Below are 18,376 nucleotides of genomic sequence, written 5' to 3' on the forward strand. Positions count from 1 at the left end.
CTTACCACCGTCTTGCTTGTATTCTTACCAACGCCAAACAGGAGCAAAACCAAAGTGGCGAAGCAATCTGTTGTTGAGCGTGGGTAACAGTTACAAGATGAACCTGTGCTGACAGAAGAATATGTGGAGCTATGGGTAGGCACACAATATGACAGCAAGGATTAGCAATTAACGAGTGCAGAGTAACGATTGTTCAATCCGGATCCAAAGTACAAATCACAGGTGCTGGCTAAGACATGTCGAGACGTAGCGCAACAAGGTGAAAACAAAGGATGATCGAAAGAACTCACAGAACAAGCAAACAGCCTGGACTTCTCCTTTTTTTCCTAAATTTTTTCCTGGATTTTTCCAAAAGGCACTAGTAGGAAACAAACTTTTTTTTTATTTTTTTCACTATTTTTAATATACTTGTCTCTGAACAAGGATCACAAAAGATGCAACCACAAAAATTGGCACCTACAACTGAGGTGGGATGTGGTCTACAGAAATTCAGCACGTTCTCTGAAAAGCGTGCAAAAACTTTGATAATTTTTTTCTATATTTTCCCAAATTTTTTTGGCAATTCTGATGAAACCAAATAGGGCGTAGCCGAGTTTGGGTCGGCTGCAAATGGTGTTAAGAAGCTTCTGTAAAAATTTCAGATTTTTCTGATAAACTAGCGAAAAGTTATGCCTGTTTTACCAAAGGTATCTCAAGGTATGTTTTCCGGGAGGCACAACACGGCGGCGGCAGTTAGGGCAAAGCGTCCCTAAACTCTAACACCGATCACAGGATCGTCACTGTGACCAATAGCAGTAGGTATTCGCCTGATGATGTAAGGAGGGCTGCGATGCAGGCAAAATAAGAGCGGCTGACAACTTATCTAGGGTTTGCGCGGCGGCGAGAAGTTGCACAAGGCGGCTAGCGGGGCAAGTCGAGTAATGTGGTGGCTTCGACTTGTTGTTTGGGGACGGTGGATGGGATAGCGGCGGAAAACAAAAATCACAGCAACGGGCGATTGAACTACGACCACTAACACAATCCTAAACCAGCAACAAGACTCGACCACGGACACAAACTCAACATCACGAATCTGAAACGAAATTGCAAAGGCACAAAGGGCGATAGGACAGCGGAAATTGAAATATTTTTGGGCTTTTTGTGGACTCTAGGTAATGAACAAATATAAATCTAAGGCAAACGAGATTATACCTCGCGGTAAACCTGAAATATCTGATACCAATTGATGGATACAGGCCCGATCTTCCGAGAGGTAGCCGGTAAGTTCGATTTGTGGAGATCTCGACGTTGGCGATCCGGCTTCAAATCAGACGCGATTCGAACCCTGCAACCGTTACACCACTGCTCCGTTGGTTATCAACCAAGCACAACTTGATTGACCTCGCCAAGAAGGCTTTTCCTACAAGTGAATCGAAGAGCACAAGCAAGAAGGTAAAACACGCAATCTGAAATTGCAAATATGAATGACATGAATATCAATAGAGGATTCAAGAACTCGGTTCCAAAGGACTAATCGACACAATGGAGGAGATCAAGAATGGGGGCCCTGGATCACTGTAAAAGGATTTGTCACCACAGTTACAATGAACGATTTAGTTTCTCGATGAAAAACTAAACTCTAAACAAAACCCAATTGTGTAGCAGCGGCGGCGGCTGTGTTTATAGTCTAAGACTCGACCTAGGGTTGGGGACGGCCAGGGGTTGGGCGCCCACAACTTGGGCTTAAGGCCCAACACGATACATGGCCAAGTTGGCCCAAATAGGTGACGTGGTCACACAGAATGATCCACGGACCTTCTGGAGCTGGGACCAGATCCAAAACGACGGCGTCGTCGTCCCCTTTCCAACACATCCAAGAACGGCTCGTTTCGATGTCGTATGAGAAAGTTATGACCGAAACAGTGACGACGTGTCTGCTGAATCCGAGGGCGACGTGGCAGCTGAGTTGGGAACGAATTGCAACTTGGGGAAGACCATGGCGTCGGTGTGTCCAGCGTGGCGATGTCCTCATCAAGTTTATTTTATCTCAGAAACACTGTCCGGAGCCAAGCTAAACTACACTGAGGTGGAAAAAGTTGCCTACACAGTGTTGATGGCATCAAGAAAACTAAATCATTATTTCCAAGCCCACGAAATCTCAGTTCCAACATCGCTGCCACTGCAAGACTTTCTCAGAAACAAAGAAGCCTCCGGCAGAATAGGCAAATGGGCTACAGAGCTATCATAGTTTGGTATCTCATATATCCCCAGAATAGCAATCAAATCGCCGATTTTGTAGCAGATTGGACACCTCCGACAGAGCCCAAGGTACAACCAACCACTCAAGGCTGGATAGCATTCACGGATGGAGCCTGGGGCCAAGCCGGAGCAAGAGCCTCTGCCGTCCTAACGGCACCCTCCGGCGTCAGACTAAAATACGTAGCAAGGCTAGAGTTCAAATCAACAAACAACATAGCAGAATATGAAGGCCTAATCTTAGCGCTGAGCAAAGCATAGGCCCTAGGGGCAAAAACATTGATAGTAAAAACAGATTCTCAAGTGGTCATTGGCCAAGTAGAGAAAGAATACATAGCAAGAGAGCCGAAACTCATCAAATACCTATCTGTTGTCAGAAATTTGGAGCGGAGATTCGAGGGCTTCACCCTAAAGCACATACCAAGATTAGAAAATGCAGAGGCAGATGAATTGGCAAAGGCTGCGGCAAACAACCTGCCACTGCCACCAAACACTTTTTACCAAATCTTGAAGTCTCCGGCAACTACAGAGACATCTAAGGCACCAAAGCCCATACTACACCTGTAAAATGAAGATTGGAGAAAGGCGATAACAGAATTCCTAGAAGGCAAAACCACCAAAGAAGATGAAGCAAAAGCAGCAAGAATACAGGCCAGGGCAAGAAATTAGACAATCATAGATGGTGTACTATATAAGAAAGGAGTAGTCTAGCCTCTCCTCAAGTGCATATCGTAGAGCGAAGGCATAGAGTTGCTTCAAGAAATACACTCAGGAATTTGCGGGTCACACATTGGCTCTAGAGCATTATCAGCAAAGGCAATAAGGCAAGGCTTTTATTGGCCAACACACATACAAGACGCAGAGCAGACAGTCAGAACATGCAAAGCATGCCAAACATTCTCTCTAGGGCAGTCAAAACCATCGTCGGAGACCCAGCTTATACCTCCAACATGGCCGCTACAAAGATGGGGTATGGACCTGGTCGGCCCACTACCACCATCCCAAGGAGGAAATAGATTCGCAGTAGTAGCGGTGGAATATTTTACAAGATGGATAGAGGCAAAGCCGCTGGTGAAGATAACCTCAGAAACTATCAGAAAATTCTTCTGGCAAAACATCATTTGCAGATTCGGTGTACCGAGGATTTTGACAGTAGACAATAGAAAACAATTCGATTCAGAGAACTTCAAAGAATTCTTCAAAAGCATAGGGACAAAACTAGCCTTCGCCTCTGTATACCACATAGAGTCCAATGGTGCTGTGGAAAGAGCGAACAGAATATTATTTTCAGCAATATCAAAAACATTGCTGGGCCTACGCAAAGGAAAATGGGTAGATGAATTACCCAGAGTGATTTGGTCACACAATACATCTATCTCAAGAACAACAGGATTCACACCATTCAAACTGCTTTATGGAGAAGAGGCCATGATGCCAGAAGAAATCAAGCACGAAAGCCTCCGCGCAACGAGATAGCTAATGTTGCAAGATGAAGAGTATGCAAGAGAAACAATAGAAGCCATAAGACTGGAAGCAGTCGAAAACATTGCAAAATATCAGTCCCAAACCAAGAAGTGGAGAGACTCTCAGGTGGTAAGGAAAGACATAAAACACGGAGACCTCGTGCTCAGAAGAAAACCCAACGCACAACTTGTTGGCAAACTGCAACCGAAATGGGAAGGCCCATACACAGCAACGGCAGCAGGCCGCCCTAGCTCTTTCCACTTGACCGACAGCGAACGTGTCATGACAACCCACACCTGGAATATCGACAGCCTCCGCAGATATTACATCTAGGCAGTGTACCAAAGGGCAACCTCCGCAAATAATAAGCGGAGGTCCCTCCGTTCATTTACCTTTCAGTTTATTTTTCTTCAACCTAAAAAATGTAAAAGAACATGTACTCTTTTCCTCACAGGGGAACTCCAAGCGGAGGTGAGGTTTTTAACGAGGCAGGCTCAATGTAAAAATCCTCTACAAGTATAAAGAGGTAATCCCCAAAAAAGAACGCTTGAAAAGTCCAAAACCGAAAGCGGCCAGCTCTGGCGCCGCAATATTCGGTGAACAATAATAAGCACAGGTCCTTTCAAAGCGCCGCCCATAGGCATTGGCAATTTGAAACGACCTCTATGGCCAAACAGGCCTCCGACCCTTGAAAAAGACCTATCCAAATTCAGGCATCAAGGCAGAAATCAACTTGGCCAAAAAGGCCTCTGACCCTTGAAAAAGACCTGACCAAATTCAGGCATCAAGGCAGAAATCAACTTGGCCAAACAGGCCTCCGACCCTTGAAAAAGACCTGACCAAATTCAGGCTTCAAGGCAGAAATCAACTTGGCCAAACAGGCCTCTGACCCCTGAAAAAGACCTATCCAAATTCAGGCATCAAGGCAAAATCAACTTGGCCAAACAGGCCTCCGACCCTTGAAAAAGACCTGAACAAATTCAGGCATCAAGGCAAAAATAACCTTGGCCAAACAGACCTCCGACCTTGATGAAGACCTGAACAAATTCAGGCAGCAAGGCAAAAACAAAATCAGCCAAAACAGGCCTCCGAAATTAAGAAAAAACCAACCCAAGCATCAGGAGCAACAACATTATGTTGCAAAAAAAAGGTCTCCACCATCGAAAAACAGCAAAACGAGGACAACGTCCGACAAAACCCTGTCGCTTAGGCACTAGGCCTATTTACTTCAAAAGATCTCAAAAGACACGAACAATACAACCAAGATATAGGCCATTAAAGCCAAGATTCGTTCCAACAAACAACGTACCACAAATTTAATAACCAAAAGCCGCCACACCACTATAAAACGGGTTCCCCCAACGCCCTTAAAACCTCAGTCAGCATAAGGCGCAAGGGGGGAAGAAGGCAGAGCACAAGCATAAGGCACAGCAACGACCATGGAGGCTGGGGTCTCCTTAGATATCTAAGTCGGCCGTAGATATTGTACGAAAACTCATAAAGTCGGAGGCACTAGTAGACGGTCGGAGACAGTGGGAAAAGATACAGGAACTACGACACGGTGATGAACAGCGAAGGCCTATGGAAGAAGGGGGATATCGCACGAAATCTCGTAACATCCCCTTGACGCCGGGGATCTAACCTACCATCTCCACAAATAAAACAAGTCCCACGGGGGTGCAGTGTCGGAGTCTCATGCCACCAGAAAGCTAAAACACCCAGCTAAAGAAATACCAAAACTCTCTGCCGTCTGCACAAGCTGCGCCAAACCTCCAGTCGGATCAAACACCGATTCAGCAAGCCTCACCAGGCGGACTTCAAGTACGCCTCCGCCAGTCAAAAAACTGCCAACACTTCTACCCCGACCATCAAGCAAGCACAGAGAAGGAGAAAACATGGGGCGAAGGTCCTAGCCACCACCTCTGTATTGCGCACGTTCGCCCGAGCAAAGGACAGTGGTGTGCACCAAACAAACTTACTCATAAAAAGCCCAGGCTAGGCCGCTTGCCATGCCCCCTGGGCAGAAGTCTCCGCCATACCATGCGGCAAAGGCCCAAAGGGCCGGATCTCCTCAGCCAGCGGCCTGACGGGCGGAGGACTTGAAGAAGACTGAGCTGCCGGGGCCTGCTCAGCAAGCACGGCCTCCAACTGCCCGACGTCGGCCACCGGCACGGGTGAAGGCGCAACAACGGCGGGAGACAAAGGAGCGTGCCGCAAGACGGCCTCCGTGCCCTCTTCAGAACTTGAACACAGCCCACCAAGAATGTCGGGCATAGGCTCGGCGGCGCTACCCTCCGGCTGTTCGCTGACACTCATAGCACCATGCAAGGAGCGTGCCGGAGCAGCGCTGGCTCCTGGACGCCTAGCACCGCTCACAGCGCCGCTCACAGGGCACACTGGAGCTATAGGAGAGCCACGATCCTCTTCGCTCGCAACCCGCACATCCCCTGACGGGACGAAGGAGCTCTGAACGTCTTCACTGCCGGCGGAGGCAACGCCCGCACTACTGGCAGAAGACACGGTCGGCGCAATCAACAGAGCACCGCTCTTCTTCTTTTTTGTAGGCGCCCGAGCAACGACGATGCCCTTCCTCTTCTTAGACTCGGCCTCCGCCGTAACATTCTTCATGAAGGCCTTCTTTTTCTTCTTCTCAATCAAAGCCAGGACCTCGGCGGGAACCTCGCGCTCCTAGTAGACGATCCCGACCTCCTCAAAAAACTCGATTGAGCCGCGGCATGGTGCCCGCCATGGCCCTCCGAGATGTGTACTCACGCTCGGAAATGTTGCCAACCAACCCTATGGCGGCTTCCTCAACCTCGGAGACGAAACTGTCTTCAGTCACCCCCTCCCCCAAAGACTGGCCAAAGCGGGGGAACGGAATCCCGACCTTCGGCCCAAAAATGGGAACCTTCACCTGTTCCAGCCGAAAGGCTGGGTTGTTTTTGCCCAAGGGCCAGTAGTTGGAGGCCATAATCTCCTCCACCAGGTCGCGGCCACCGGAGTAGCAGCACGCTACCGCAAAAGCCTGGTTGCAAGCCTCCCTCGCCGGAGACGCCTCCTCCGGTGGATCCACGCGCGTGTGCGGCGCCATCTCCTCCATCCTTGAAGTCAATGGATACTCCGAGACCTCCACGCCATCCTCGGTAGTGCTACGGACCCCCGTAGGTCTTCACGTAGAACCATTGCTCAAGCCAGTCGTGGTCCCACTTGCCCTTCTAGCAAAAAGAGATCTCCAGGCGGTCTACGCCTTGGTTCCTCTTAGACATAAAGGTGCAACTACCGTACTAGTAGGTCACCTCCACCTCCTTGCCCTCTGGCACCTCCTTCTTCTTCTTCGGTTGCTTCTACAGCTCGTAGTATGCGCAGAAGGTGTCCACATCCAGCTCGGCACCATAAGAAACACATGCCCAGCAGAATTTGCTAAGCGTGAGGAAGGCAGTAGGAGTCAGATGATGGAGCTGGACATTGAAGATCTCCAACACCCGGCGAAGGAAGGGAATGTAAGGAAGGCGGAGGCCATAGGTGAAGAAGTCCCGAAAGACCACCGCATATCCCTGCTCCGGTTCCGGAACAGTCTGGCCAGGCGGAGGGATTTTTACCCTCGAAGAAGGAAAACACGATTCCTTCAACATCTCTGTGATTGCCTCTTCAGTAATGGAGGAGGGGCCAAAATCCCAAGACTTTATCGCCATATCTCTGGAATCCGCAGCGATCAGGTCTCCGACGGAAGCAGAGATACTCCCCAAATCCTCCTCCACTAGCTTTTCAAACTCCAATGTGGAGGCAGAGGCAAGCATGCACTCCTCAAAACGCGCACCCTAGCCGGCGGCCCTAACACCGAGAAGGTGGTGATAGGGTCCGAAAAAGGCGGGCCGGTGAGTTTGTGCGGAGGCGGAGAGGAAAGCCACCGCGACAGCAGCCTAAGCGCGAGACGCAGGCAGAAAGACGGAATGCGCGAGGGCAGCAAAAGGCGAAAGCGAAGAGAGTAGAGAGTGATTTCTCAGAGGCAAGGAAAGCGAATGAGCAATGCGGGGGGGGGGGGGGGGGACCCCGCCACCAACAACGCCCTTATATAGGCCATGGGTAGGCGGTCCGGCTCCCGCCATACAATGGTCATCTCCGGAGAATTCGCCTGCCGCACAACAGTCATCTCCGAAAAAGTCGCAAGGTATACAACGGAAACTGACACGGCAAAAACGGCCACACCGTTGGACAACGGCTAGGTTTGCTGCCCAATGGCTACTTTCAACGAGACCAGCGGCCGCGCCAGAGCGGGCCAGGGGGGAAGTAGCGGGGCCTCGCTTGGAGACGCCAATGCGTGTGGCCTCCACCCCCGCGGACGCCTTTGGTCAAGGCGTTTTGAGCTCACGGCACGCTTAGGCGAACCATGGTCTCAAAAGGGGGGAACTGTTGTAACACGGCCTCGGCGGGTGGCGAAGGCCTCTGACGGTGGAGTGTTGCCAAGGCGTCTTCGACCGTCTTAGGGCGGAGATCTGGCGCTGACTAAATGAACTTTCCTGGCTATGCTCGTAGGGCGCTGCACGAGGCTCAGCGAGCTTGTCGCGGATTCCGCCCAGGCTAGGCATAGACATCTCCGACCGCTCAGGCGGAGCCGCCCCGTTTCGGCTGACGGGCATCTCCGGCGATGAGGGCGGAGGCCGCCCTACCCCTGAACTAATCAAACAAACAGTCTTGCCTAAGTGTGTGCAGGTACCTAAGCGCAGGCGCCCGTGGTCCGCACGAGCGCGCCAGCATGGCCCCTGTGCGGCCGGGCGGAGACCTACGGATGATGTCTCTGACCGAACCGGCAGAGACCCGCGAAGGCAACGGCGCGCCCCTGAAGACGGAGGCCAGCGTCGGGAACCCAGGCCTCTAGGCCAAAGACCGGGGCACGGTGGGCCGGTGTCTCCGACCTCCGGACCGGCGGAGACCCACGAAGGCAACGGCGCCCCCCTGAAGACGCAGGATTGCCCTGCAAACAAGAGACTGGTGACAGAATATTCCGGGAATGTACTGTAGCAGTTGAGGGGCATTGTAATAAATTCTGTCAAGAAGTAGTTGAGCCCTATAAATAGGGAACACTTGTAACTGTGCAAGGGGGTGGTGGATGAATTAATAAAACCATAGCTTTCCGTGCCAGCTTCCAACACGCCCACCTGTCGTGCCTATCCCGAGCCTCCGTCCGAGGGCGACGCCTGGCGGGCGGAGGCCTCTGTCTTCCCCACGCTGTCTGACACCGCTAGTCTCAACAATAGGGACAATCTGGCTCACGTAAGTTTTTCACCAACCAGTGTTGATGTTTTATGGTATATGTGCAAGTAGTGCCCATAAAGCTGTTTAAATATAGTTTTATGCTGCATTTACAGCCGCATGCAGTACAATGGTCGATGTACCTACCATTTAAGGTGTCACTGCCATTTGCACGATTGTGTTTTTTTTTTTTGCTACCAATTATAATATATATACATGATGCCAAACAAGAAGAATTTTTTACTAGAGGTAATATTGGAGTCAGCACTGATAAGTAATAACTTCAACACAAGCAATATTGGAGTCAGCACTGTCCTGTATGTTAACACAAGCAAAAACATTGTTGAAGTCAAGATTTTAAGATAATTGGTGCCTCTGATTTAACTGAAAAGACAAAGACCTCAAGGATAGTACATTTTATCAAGATTTCATCTGTCAAAAAAGTTTGTTGAAGTCATAAGCTCGGACTTCTACTCTTCACAATAAATCTCAGGTTTACATGTGCATCAAAATCTCAAATCAACCAATATACAGTTACAATTTTAATGTACGTTAGTACACCTTGATGGATCAATTGGTGTATAAACAAGTTTCCTCGTTCATAAATGCTCTGCAAAAACTGGATGCAATCATTTGGTGGAAACATAACTTGAAATTTTGGAGGTAGCATAAAAAATAGAGCAGAGATGTAAAAACTTCCTCGCTCATATCACTAATAGTCACAGCTAATATAACTCTGCTACTAAATGATATTTCTAAAGATTATTGCCAAACTTTTCAATTCCAAATGCCTGCTAGCTATAATAGCTCTTCATAGGCTTGGGAGTTGGGAGCACTTTTGAGTCCTTCTTGTTAGGATCGAATATGTGTGTACCTCTCTGTGTGTAACCCGTAGATCCGGTAAGCCTCTCCTTGTCTTCTCGGTAGATGCACCGTAGCGGGTAGACGCCGGTGCTGCAGTGTAGAAGACGTCCAGCGCGGTGGCGGTGAAGTCCAGTGGCGCTGGTGGAGAGACGGCGGTCCGGTGGTGACCCTGCAGTGGGCCGACGGCGGTGGTGGGGTACATCCCGTCGCTGGTAGCACTTCTTTAGGATCGGATTAGGGTTTTCTGTAGGTGGGATGGCGGCTCCGTTCAACCTCGTGACCCGAGCCCAGTTCCCCACTCCACTATATATATGCGCTGTGCGACAGGGGCCCACCAACCAGTTAGGGTTGGGCTCCCCCGATTAGTGAGCAGAGGCAAGGGCCCAATAGGCCGTTGGGCCTATTGGTGGAGATCAACTAACACTTCTGTATCTAATCCAGAAAAGGGTTAACGTTTACAATACATTGGCAACGCCGCATCTATATTTTGTCTGAATTATCAAACTAAGAAGCTAAGACCTCTTACATTGTCATAAATCAACCTTGCAAAATTGATAATTTGCCAACCACACCAATGCCAAAAGATATTAAATCATCACTTAAGTTTATGGTTGATCTAGAATCAACTTGAGCCCTCATGAAAAGAAGAAGTTGAGGTTCTCATGTTGCTGGGTCCATAATGAAAAGATCTTGCTACCAATTATACTGAAAAATTGTTACAAATATGAAGCAACTTCCCTTCTACAAAACTATGCATCCTGCATCTAAATTTAACTCTTCAGGCAAACCTAAATCATTGTTTTAGTTTTTGGATTCACCATGCTATGATCATTTTGACTAACAAAAACAGATGGCACTAGTTGAAGAAACTTGGGCTAGCAACCGGAGCTAAACTAGTATAGTCTGCCCGTCGCAACTAGTATATACCTATAACAACACACAACATTATTCCAAATGATGTCTTGGAACAGTCAGAATTCATGGAAAACAAGTGATGGATACAATTTCTTTGGAAAACACATAGCCGCAAAGATTGGATTCTTGAGATTTGCATGTTCCTTCAAATAATTGCCATGCAGTTTTTTTCATCTAATCATAGTATTTTGTGTCTGACACCACTTGAGAACCTAAATAAGTTTAACTCTCTGGGTGCATGTTTGCTATTTGTGTCGGTGAGACACTACCGTAACCATCGGAAATGGGAGAACTTAAGACCTTACCTGGACTAATGGCCGACGACAACTAAAAGACAGTGCCCCGAAGATTTTCCAAGCCTCATGGCAGCAAAACAGATCAGCCAGGGACACATTCAACAATGATACTTGGTTGCATGATGCAAGATCCGGGACGACGAACCTGCCAGTGCACGGGTTGCTGCAGCTAGTCCTTCTCTAGAACATGATACATAACTTGAAGCTGAGGGAAGAATGGGAGAATGTGCTAATTTGGAAGCATGCACAGCAAGTCGAGTATACTGCATCTTTGGCATCCATTGCACAATTCTTTAGGTCAACAAGAACCACCTATATATGGCCTTCATATGGAAGATTAGGGCACGACGAAAGTGTAAAATGTTCTCTTTGTTAATCGTGAAAGGTAGAGCCGGGACATCCCTAAACCCACTTCACCATTTTGTTAATGATCATCAATAACTTTAACGCATGCAAACTTTGTTAATCTCCGTGACATGCAAGTCCACTTCAGCGTGGATCCCAAATGACCAATTGCCGCACAACAGGACACGTGTTCCACGTTACTTACACACGCGCGTGGATATTCCAATTGATACATGTCTATGATCCAATCATCTCCTGCCAAGCAGTGGGAGCCTGCGTTGAGCTGAGCTCTCAGAGTGCAGGCAGTTGGCGCTCCACCAAGCCAGCAAGCCTACGACCAAGCTACACACGCGCTCGTTGACGCAAACAATGCAAGTTATTACTCCAGCCTCCACCAGTGTAAGACAGTAAGACACACTACTACACTACACACAAGCTGACAAGCTAGAAGCTATGGCAAGCAAATTAAATAAAGCAAGCTGGTCCTGGGCTCCTAAGTCCTCCAAACACCTGACGACCAGAGTGTCTGGTCATCTCGTCCTGGCCAGCATGCTGTTGCATTGTGGCATACAGCATTCTACAGATGTTCACTGCCACGCTTGAGTCCCAACTTCCATTTCCAGAAGCCTCTCGAAATTAAGCAGTCAAATCCCAATATGGAACCAGAGTTCCATCGATGGCCAACGAGCAGAGTGAGGAAAAATCACAAGGTGAACAGAGGAACAGGACAGGGCTGGCCTCATCACCAGCCTGTGAAATGGCTCTGTGTAATTCCTGCCTAGCCATTGGTTCACTTTCGTCCTCAAGGCACAGTCCCAATTGGCAAAGGATTAAGATCCCATCTGGCCTCTGATTCTGTTTACCTCAAATACACTCCCCATGCCTCCCATACACAAGTTATTTTAAAGGCGAGTTCTGTATATATCCCTAGTCATACTTCACCTAGAACGTAAGCATAGTCATGGATTGGGACACTTATATAACCCTCTTGTTGGTCCAGGTTGTGCTATATAGTATCAACAATATTTAAGAGTATAGTGGTATCTCTCTCTCTCTCAGGATTCAATGCTATTGTGAATGATGTACCAACCAGACTACAGTAAAATAGTCACCGCCATGGTTTTTCCATTCAATTAATTGTATAAGTTAGCTGCTTTTCAGCACATAAATCTCACATCACGCACATGATTCAGAAACACAAAATATATTTTAATCACTTCTAAACAATGTTATTTACAATAATGTTGTCAATTGTCAATTTACGTAAATGACAGAAGAAAACAGGACATCCTGACCACAATCATCTGAAATATCTGGCAACAAGACCATAACAGAGTACTTGTAAAAGTAAATCATGTTTTCAACATATGATAGCCATGATTTCGGTACCTGAATCCTTGACATTTGATGGTTCCATACTTATGCCGAACCCGTACTATGGCTATGAGGTATATGAATCATTTTGGTTGGGTTATGATGATTGTCCGTTAATAGCATCATGTTCAGAACCCATTTACCGGCCGACTGACGAGTCTGTTGCACTGGCCATCGGTTGCGAAGATTATCTTGGAGCACAAAGCCGGATCTACACCGCATGGATGATGAGGTGCTAGCCGTTTGTGGGGCACAACAACTGCACATAGACGAGCACCAGCATGGCGATGGTAGTCGAGGTGCCCACCAAGCTGGGGTTGGCATGAGAGAAGATGAAAGGGGAGGGGTTAAATGTAAAAAAACATGCCACCGTGGCATGCAACATAAACATGGAATGTCCAAGTGCCTGTCATGGACCTGCGGTGCACCACTAACATGTTTAGTGACCTAGAAATGCATGCATTTTCAAAGTTCATGTACCTAAGTGCCACACCCTTATTATCAAGTTTGAGGGCCGCTAATGTATTTAAGTCTATATAAATAGTAGGGAAACCCCTCCTGTTTCATAAGAAAAAAAACATGATAGCAACATGTAATATTAATTCTTGTATGGGCATCCATGTTGCTGAAGCTGAAATATTGGGAATTTTAAAGAACTGTAGTTATTAATTAGATAGGAACAAAAGGGAAGCAATACAACAAAAGTAATAATCTGAGATTGAACTGTGCTTACTTGCTGCAGCTCATTTGTTTCTTATGCGTGATTAGTATTTCTCTTCTAACTATGTAATTATATGATTCACAGCCCGTGGGAGTAAGTATACGACAGGTGAAAATCAGTATCATATATTGTCATTTCCAAAATGGCTTTGCATTTTACAAGCAAGGCACACAACTGTTCCTCAATGTTGAGGCAAATTGATGAATGATTGCTTCTTTGAAGGCATAATGGTTCCCATGGCTGGAAATGTTCCGATGCAGAGATCAATATAACGGCAAGCACTACCGACCTGAGCAAAACTGTCCCTCTGCATCAGAGAGACATGAAATCCAAGCAGACATGGGAGGCCTCAGAGTCATCTTCATGGACTTAGTACGTGTTCCTAAAGAGGTGCAGCATGTTTCAACTGCTTGACACTTGAGCCTTGAGAGTACCCAGTACTTGGATCTTTGGAAACAGAGAACTCTTACCTTCTGGGTAAGTGGGTAAAAATAAGAAGGCGTGCAACAATGACACTGTGAAACCTTTCACATCATCATCAAAGGCTGTATTTGGAATAAAAGAAACAGAGGAATCAATTTTTTTGGAATTATGTAGGAATATTCCTGTGAAGACAAAATTTACATTTCTTGGAAATAATTGCTACTATTCCTCCATATAGATCTAATGGTTAAAAATGTAATGGAATCTAGTGGATAGAACCTAAGTTGTGTGCCAGAACTTCAGTTTAGTTGGTTAGGAACTACTCCCCCATTCCATGTCGTTTGGTGCTTCTGGCTTTTGTAGATACATAAAGTTTACTATGTTGCTAATTTATTTTGAAGGGTATAATGGTATATATATAGTATTATTGGTTAGGAATGGTGTTTTGTCTCTGTAGAAGAGATGCAAACCAATGAACTGCCAGACAACCAAAGGTATTAACTTTGACGGTGGCAGCAGCAACCAGACCGATCCATCTCGTGCACTGGGATAGCCGACGTCGCCTCGCACATATGTAGCTGAATGTTTTGGGAAAAAAAAATCTCAGTTTCAAATATGTGCAGCTATTTTATCCTCCTTGCACGGTTTTTAAGTGTTGTTAAAGCTAGAAATACACATGGATGTTCAACAAGCTAGAGGGACATGACCAGGTTTATAGATAAGGAAGTATCACTACACCACTGTCGGTTCAAAAAACCCCCTTCACTGCCGGATTTTGAACGGACAGTGACATACCGGCAGTGATGGGGGTTGACATCACTGTCGGTTCTTAAAAACCGACACTGATCTACAGGCAACAATGTCGGTTTCTGGCTTCACCCAACAGTGTCTAGTTGAACAACACTACCGGTTTGTAGTCCCAACCGACAGTGATGGTTGCATCAAGAGTGTTAGTTCTTGGCTCAAGCCAACAGTGTTGAACAAGCCTACACTATCGGTTCATGGCTCAAGCCGGCAGTGTTGAGCAAGCCAACACTATCAGTTCATGGCTCAAGCCAGCAGTGTTGAGCAAGACAACACTATCGGTTTGTTGATAACCGGCAGTGATGGTTACGACAACACTGCCGGTTCATTGCTAACCGGCAGTGATGGCCCATTTGCATTTTATTGTTTTATAATTGATTTTAATTTATATTTTTTCATGGAATCAGGTTTCGCTTTATATACGCTACGTAGACGACAAGTCCATCAATATTAAACATTACAAATGTTACGGTTACAGTTCAAATGTTCTTATCCGGATCTCAATCCCTCAACATAAAAAAGAAATGTTCTCAGACTTCACAGATTGTGCAATGCTTCTCGGACTTCTTACAATAATCTGGCGAGCCGCTCTGGGCCATACTGGTCCTTATACTTCACGGATTGTGTAATAGAAAATACTCCATCTTTTTCCAATACCTCGGCTAAGATGAATTTTGCGAGCTCCGATTGCAGTGCGACGATCTCCATGTCTAACAGCCTTTGCTGGTTATATTTCTTGTGATGTCGTTCAAAACAGATGATATCCAAAGAGGAATAGTAAATCATTTTGTTGAATTATTAATAGACATAAATGAAATGGGGATTATACACACCAACTTATCGGCTTCTTCTGATTTCCCGCCGATGTAGCGAAGCATTGCCCATATTACATAAAACCCGCATTCATTGTTTCCCGTCGGCTGTGATAGGTGCTTCCCCTTCATTTTGACAACCTTGAATGGGACCGGCGTCCCACCAATATGTCTTCTTCGGACACCGAGCAACATTAAAGGGAGAAATATTAGAAAGCGGTATGTGTGATTAGAAAATAATATGTTATTAGGATCGCTTACTAATTCAGCACTGCCACTAGTGCATCCAGATGATAAAATAGTTTTTTCTTCGAGTCCCACACCTCGATCAGATTTTTGGCAAGATTGACACAAATGAAGACAAAATGGTTGCTGCAATCACAGAATCCTAATTATCGAATAATCTTAACAAAAAAGAAGCATAAAATTAAAAGCCGAGAACACATACTCGCAGTTGTAGGCTAGAAGTATGTGGGTTTTCTTCATCGTGAATTCGTCGAAAACAGCAATCAATCTCTATTTCAGGTCTTCCACGTCACATCCATGGAGGCCTAGACATGTCCTCTCATTGACTCGTAAGGGGTCCAAGAAGCCTATGTAATCCCATTTACTTTTTAGAATGCAAAATTTTGCTATACACCTACATAAAATCATGGGAAGTGCTCAAAAGTTAACAATTTGTGTTTTGAGAGAGTAGTTAATTGTAATATCGTGTGTAGGGTACTTACATAGTCTACAACGTCAACATTTGAACATCGAGAGAGCGTTTCTGGTATAGCTGGAACAAGCACTCCTACTCGACATCGAATTTCTCTTCTTCAGGATAATGGAAAACATGTGGCGAACGGATAATAACCTCAAAACCAAAGTCGTCCGTCTCTGTTGCTTGAGCCATGTAATATTCATGTAACTGGCGCATATATGTTGTCAGATTTTTATACTCATGATCGGGAACCAAAATATTGCCCCTTTCATACTTCATTGCCGGTGTTCCCGTCCCTTGTACATCATAATAGATGTTCGCGGCCTCTTCCATGGTTAATCCTAGGTTGTCTTAGACGTACTTCTGTATGTTCCTTAAATTGTTATTGTGTATTTCTTCATCTCTTGTTGTAGCATATTTATTCTATGCTTGCCTTTCGAATTCGGACTTCAACAAAAACGAAGGCTGTGAGGCACAGAGATTGAAGAAACTCACATAATCTTCCTTCGAGATGTGTGCTGTAAATTTTTCTTTCATCAAGGTGGTAATGCTGCCACTGAACGGCCTTTTTCTTTTCTGTTGGTCCACTTTGGGAGCATTAGCGACTGAATCCAAGGACCTTTTATGTGACTGCGAGGATGTCCTTGATCTTGTTTTGGGCTGAGGTGGAGGAGGAAGAGGATGAGGAGGATGACGACGAGAATTCTATTTTCCTGGCGCTGATGAAGATAGAGGAGGAGGAGAAGGACTAGGAGGAGTCTCTTTTCTCGGGGCTGATAAAGATGGAGTCGGACGAGGAGGAATAGAAGGAGACCTCTGTCTTCTCGGGGGTGATGACTCTGGATGAGGAGGGGAGTGATCTCTGTTGGGAGATGGTGAGTGATCATCGCGGGTGGGCAAAGACTCGCAGTCGTCCTCATCATCAGAGGACAATTGATGGTCAAGCTTAATGAAGCGCTTGTGCCAGGTCACTTGAGAGCCCTTGTTTTGACCAAGTTTCGACCTGTCTTCCTCTACGGGATACTCAATGGGTATCTTGATATATTTCTTATCAAGTATTCTATCAAAGGTGACGTGAGCGTACCCTTGTGGAATTGGGCAGCCATTAATTGTCCCGTCTCCCGTAGGCCAGGCCTAGCCGAGCGCCACCTTGTCCTTTGTCCATTCCTGATGGATGTACAACTTGACATTGACGGGTTCAGTGATGCCATCCACTAGATGAGACACATTAGCCTCTTCTTCGTCAAGCGGGGTCTATCCGCTGCTGCTGCGACCCCTAAACTATGGGCTAAAGGCAGTAGGAGTAGGATTTTGTGGTACTCCTGACCCATTGGATAGCAAAATTTGCTCAACTCATGCTTCAACAGTCACCTCAATATGTGCTTCCATTCTGTCTTCCATCTCTTTTAGTCGTCTCAAATACTCTGCCTCATGTTCCGCTCTACCCCTCGAGCGGCTCCGGTAAGTGTTAGATTCTTGGGGGAATGCTAGTTTCTAAGGAACAACACCGGTTCCTCTAGTGCGACCAGGGTGCTCCTTGGTTTCGAGTGCTTGGGTGAGCACGTCTTTCTCCCTATTAGAAGTGCGAGTCCCTTGCCTCACCTCCTCAGTTACCTGGGAGATCCTCTGGATGAGTTCGCTCATGGGTTGATTTGTGGAGCTAAAGCTCCTGTCCTCGGCGTGGCGTACATTCCTCCTCAAACAGTATAATACTAATCTGGCCTCCCAATCGGCAGTCTCAACCAGAATGCCTTCCTCAGCAAGGCGATTCATCTTTTGAAGTTCTGCTTCAAATTCTGGCATCTTTTTGGCGTAGCCACGAGAGTCGAGATGATGAGGATTCGTAGCTTTCTGCGAGTTCTCCTTATTCTTCCTGCTCAGTGCTAAGTACTCCTCGGATAAACTATATTCCTTAAAATCCTACCAGAAGTCCTTCTGCTTGCTAAACTGTCCACCATCAAAATCTGGCTCTTTATTTTAGAGGACAAAATTCTTGTACAATGTCCCCTTGAAATTCTTGAAGCATGTCCCCATGATTTCTTTTGCTTTTTTCTTGACTAACTCCCTGTCATACTCGGTTGGGAAAGTGAAATACTCTAGGATCTTCACATCCCATATGTAATCCTTCTCACTTTCGGGAACCCTCCACAGGTCATCATCTTTCCCAATC

Source organism: Miscanthus floridulus, chromosome 13, assembly GCF_019320115.1.
Source record: "Miscanthus floridulus cultivar M001 chromosome 13, ASM1932011v1, whole genome shotgun sequence".
Lineage (NCBI taxonomy): Eukaryota > Viridiplantae > Streptophyta > Magnoliopsida > Poales > Poaceae > Miscanthus > Miscanthus floridulus.